We start from the raw sequence: 5,497 nt of genomic DNA, 5'->3' as shown, positions 1-5,497 counted from the left end.
TTCCTGGACACTACAGTGCAAATAAGTGATGGTAACATAAACACCACCCTATACCGGAAACCTACTGACTGCTATACTTACCTACATGCTGTAGCAAGGCCCCCTGGCTCCCCACTGCACCTGAAAGGTACGGGCCAGAACAGATGCCGAGGTGGGCGGAGCCACCGCTGCCAGTCCCCGTCCCCCGGAAGTTAAGGGGCGGGAAAGGAAGTATAAAGGCCTGGCCCCAGCACTCAGTTAGGCGCAGGCCGCCGGAGGGGACAGACGCTGGTGCTCAAGCTCCCGCCGGGCCCAGCCTGCCCCGTGCTCGGTACCCAGAAGAGTGCTGGCCTGAGCTTCCCTGTGCCTGGTATCCAGAAAAGCACTGGCCTGAGCTTCCCCGTGCCCGGTATTCCGAGGAGCTACCTGAGCTTCCCTATGCCCGGTACCCAGAGGAGTCGCCTGAGCTCCCCTAAGGCCAGTATCCTGAGGAGCCCATGGTCTGGGACCCACCAGACTAAGCTGGTGAGAGACAGGTGCCTAGGGAGGGGGAGATTGGAAGTGGCCTGGGGGTAGCCGACCCCAGCCTGGCTCCAGGGGACCCCGAACCGATGTCAGTGTGTTATGGCCAGGATCCCCACTGACTGCTGCGAGTCTTTGCTGCTGCTAGGGCCCTGGGCTGGAACGCAGTGGAGTGGGAGGGCCTGCGTTCCCCCTGCCACCCTTCCAAGTATGGCAGACACCCCCTCTCCCTGGTCTGACAAGGCCTTTTGGACTCTGTATTTGCTCAGCCCTGCTGCAAGGCCTGAGCTTGAACTGTTTGCTGCCCCGCCCTGTTCCAGGGCCGGGCTTATAGACTCTGTATTTGCTCAGCCCTGCTGAAAGGCCTGAGCCTGAATTGTTTGCTGCCCGCCCTGCTTCAGGGCCGGGCCTACGGACTCGGTGTCCGCCCAGCCCCTGTTGAAGGGCCGGGACTCTGACTTGCTTAGAGACTGTTTGTTTGCTCAGCCCCGCTGAAGGGTTTGAGCCCTGGACAGATTGCTGCTGTGTAGCAAGGCGCCCTGGCTCCCCGCCGTGCCTGAAAGGGATGAGCCCCAGCACTGGACCCTTACACGTGGTGCCTTCTCTGAGGAGTTCCACCCAGGATGTGGGCACGATCTCTTGACTCTGGTGAGAGAGGGGCTGGGGGGAAGAGACCTCCCTCCTGAGAGATGGATCTATCGCAGCTCTTCGCCCTCCTGACAGAGAATCAGGAGCAGCAGCAGGCGACTCAGTCGCAGGAGCAACAAGAGCAGCAGACCACCCAGCTTCAGCAGCAACAACAGCTCATCGAGCAGCTGAGGACTCAACAGCACCAGCTGATTCAAGACCTGGTCAAGCAGCATCAGGAGTTCCAGCAGCAATGCCTCCAGCGGCTCGTGGCAGCACAGGCCGGGGGGCGGGGAGGCCCAACCAGGAGGTACCGATGGGGGCCTGCGCCCCAACCCCCCAATCCGGCTGACGAAGATGGGCCCCGGCGACAATCCCGAGGCCTTCCTCGTCACCTTTGAGCGGGTGGCGGTCGTCGCAGAGTGGGCCCCTGATCAATGGGCTTCTATACTGGCCCCATAACTGACAGGGACTGCTCAGGCAGTCTGTCAAGGCCTGTCTGCTGAAGCCACCCAGGATTATAGTCAGGTGAAGACTGCCCCAGACGGGAGTGCACCTTCGACCAGGTCTGCTCCGGGGAGGCTCGTGCCCACCGCCCACAGACCGCCAAAATTACTGGTTGTTGAGGGGTACCCAACGGTGGCCCTCCTTGACTCAGGCCGTGGACAGACATTGATCCGCGAACACTTAGGTCCCCAGGCCGATGCACGCCTGGGTGAAATCTGCCTGCAGTGCATCCACGGCGACGTACGGCCTTACCCCAGCGCCCAGTCCCAACTGATGATAGATGGAGTTACGCGACAGATGGTAGTGGGTCTCGCACCAAGGCTGGCATATTTGGTGATTCTGGGCCGGGACTGGCCTGAGTTCCAGGACGTCCTATGCCAACATGCTGGAGGTGGCCTAGGCCCCGTACCAGCCTTGGAGAGGGAGACCCCGGAGACTGAGGAAGACGAGTGGGAGGCCCCGGAAACTGCAGAGGACAAGCAGGAAGCACCCGACCCCACCATCACGATAAGGGAACCGGAGGATGTTTCCCTGGGAGGGGTGGGAGATCCCTTGACCCCCACAGACTTCTGCCGGGACCAAAGGGCCAACCCCACTCTCAGCCGGGCATATGAGCAGTTGGCCGCAGTGGATGGGACCATCCTCGATCCAGGTCGGGTGACCCAGTGGCCGCACTTTGAATTGTGGCAAGAGCGCCTGTATCGCATTGAGAGAGACCTGCACACCAGGGAGCCCCAGACTCAACTCCTAGTGCCCCGATGTCACCGACGGGCGGTCATGAAGCTGGCCCATGATGTCATGACCACCAGACACCTGCATCTCAAGAAGACCCTAGCCAGGATACTGGGACGCTTCTTTTAGCCGGGTATCCACCAGGAGGTAAAAGACTATTGCAACTCCTGCCCAGATTGCCAGTTGGCTGCCCCGGCAAGAACTCCCAAGGCGCTGCTGGTCCCTATGCCGCTAATCGAGACCCCCTTCGAGTGCGTGGCCATGGATCTGGTGGGACCCCTCCCCAAGAGTGTTGCGGGGTTCCAGTACATCCTAGTGATGCTGGACTATGCCACCCAGTTCGTCTTTGCCCGCATCGGCTTGCCCCAGGAGATCCTCATGGACCAGGGGACCAACTTTACCTCGCAGCTGTTACAGCAGGTGTGTGGACTCCTGGGGATCAAACAACTGCGGACATCAGTGTATCATCCCCAGACCGATGGGTTGGTTGAGAGGTTCAATCGAACCCTGAAGGACATGTTGCAGAAGTTCCCCCTGGAGGACCTCCGCCGGTGGGACCAGCTACTCCCGCCCTTGTTCCTGGCGGTGCGAGAGGTCCCCCAGTCGTCAACCAAGTTCTCACCTTTAGAACTACTGTACGGCCGCCGACGCCAGGGCTTCTTGGACCTGATGAGGGAAACCTGGGAGCAAACCCCATCACCTGCCCAAGGTCTCCTAAAAATAAGTGCTCCAGTTACAGGAGCGTCTTAAACAGGCTGGGACCCTGGCGTGAGCAAATTTGAAAGCCGTCCAAGAAACGCAGGCCCAGACTTATAACCGGGATGCACGAACCCACGACTTTCAACCCAGAGATCAGGTCCTACTCCTCCTTCCCTCCAGTGAGTCCAAGATCCTGGCTTGGTGGCAAGGGCCGTATGAGGTGGTTCGAAAGGTGGGCCCTGTTACTTATGAGATCCATCAGCCTGACCGGCGAAAAAAAGTCCAGCAGTACCACGTCAACCTTCTCAAACCCTGGCGGGAACGAGAAGGTCTGTTGATCAATCCCTGCCCACTGGCACCCAAGCTCGGACCCCAGGTGAACCCTACCAAAGACTCCGAGGGACCCCAGCTTGGGGAGACACTGACGGAGGAACAGCTCAAACAAACCCGGTGCCTCCTTCAAGCGTTCTCCCGGACTTTCAAGTCCCAACCGGAGTATACCTCCCTGACATATCATCGAATTCAGACTGAGCCAGGGGTGGTGATCAGGGGCGCGACCAGGCCCCTACCTGAAGCAGATCGTTGATGAGGAAGTACGGGCTATGCTAGACCTGGGGATGATCGAACCCTCGCAAAGCGAGTGGTGTAGCCCAGTCGTCCTAGTGCCAAAGCCCGATGGCTCCCAACGTTTTTGCATTGACTTTAGACACCTTAACACCGTCTCCAAGTTCGACACCTATCCCATGCCCCGAATAGATGAGCTGTTGGCCCGATTAGGAGAGGCCCGCTATATCACAACCCTGGACCTAAGTAAGGGATATTGGCAGATCCTGCTGGAATCAGCCTCCAGGGAAAAGACCGCGTTCGCCACTCCTACGGGCCTATACCAATTCACGCGGATGCCTTTCAGCCTTCACAGGGCACCCGCAACGTTTCAGCGTTTGATGGACCCCCTCCTCCAACCACATCAGGACTACACGGCAGCTTACCTGGATGACGTAGTCATCTACAGTTGTCAGTGGAAAACCCACCTAGAGAGAATCGCCGCTGTCCTGAGGTTCTTGCGGGCGGCCAGACTCACAGCCAACCCTAAGAAGTGCCGCATCGGCTGGTGAGAGACCACCTATTTGGGGTACACCATCGGAAATGGGGAAGTGAAACCCCTCGTGAACAAGGTTCAGGCCATTGCAGCCTGTTCTCCGCCGACCACGAAACACCAAGTCCGCCAGTTTTTGGGGCTGGCGGCATACTATCGACGGTTCATCCCCCAGTTCGTGGTGATGGCCGCCGCCCTGACAGGGCTCCTCACCAAGGACAGCCCACGACAGGTGCGCTGGACCCCCGAATGTGACAAGGCTTTCCAGTCATTCAAGGCAAGCCTCTGCAGTAAGCCGGTCTTATTTAGCCCTGACTTCACTCGGCCGTTCATCCTGCAGACGGATGCTTTGGAGGTGGGGCTCGGGGCTGTCCTCTCACAGGAGGTGGATGGGGAGGAGCATCCGGTCCTCTACATCAGCCGGAAGCTGTTCCCCCGTGAAAAAAACTATGCTGTGGTCGAAAAGGAAGCCCTCGCAGCAAAGTGGGCGTGACGCCCTGCGATACTACCTCCTTGGGGCCCCATTCACCTTGGTCACTGACCACATGGCCCTGCAGTGGTTGGCCCATATGAAGGACCACAATATGCGGCTCCAGTGGTGGTACTTGGCCCTGGAGTCCTACACCCTCACCGTCTGTCATAGAGCTGGGAAAGACCACACAAACGCGGACTTCCTTTCCTGCCTAGGGGGTATGGATGGGCTTGGCCCCGTTGCATGGGAGCCAGCCTTGAGGGGGGGAGGTGTGTAGCGAGGCCTCCTGGCTCCCCGCCACACCTGAAAGGGACGGGTCAGAGCAGACGCCGAGGTGGGTGGAGCCACCGCTGCCAGTCCCTGCCCCCGGAAGGTAAGGGGCGGGAAAGGAAGTATAAAGACCAGGCCCCAGCGCTCAGTTAGGCGCAGGCTGCCAGAGGGGACAGATGCTGGTGCTCGAGCTCCTGCCGGGCCCAGCCTGCCCCGTGCTCGGTACCCAGAAGAGCGCTGGCCTGAGCTTCCTCGTGGCCAGCATCCAGAGGAGCTACCCGAGCTTCCGTATGCCCGCTATCCAGAGAAGTCGCCTGAGCTCCCCTATGGCCAGTATCCTGAGGAGCCCATGGTCTGGGACCCACCAGACGAAGCTGGTGAGAGACAGGTGCCTAGGGAGGGGGAGATTGGAAGTGGCCTGGGGGTAGCCGACCCCAGCCTGGCTCCAGGGGACCCCGAACCGATGTCAGTGTGTTATGGCCAGGATCCCCACTGACTGCTGCGAGTCTTTGCTGCTGCTAGGGCCCTGGGCTGGAACGCAGTGGAGTGGGAGGGCCTGCGTTCCCCCTGCCACCCTTCCAAGTATGGCAGAC

The sequence above is a fragment of the Chelonoidis abingdonii genome, chromosome 19 (assembly GCF_003597395.2).
Source record: "Chelonoidis abingdonii isolate Lonesome George chromosome 19, CheloAbing_2.0, whole genome shotgun sequence".
Lineage (NCBI taxonomy): Eukaryota > Metazoa > Chordata > Testudines > Testudinidae > Chelonoidis > Chelonoidis abingdonii.
The sequence above is the reverse complement of the archived record's forward strand: the minus strand, read 5'-3'. Positions refer to the sequence as shown.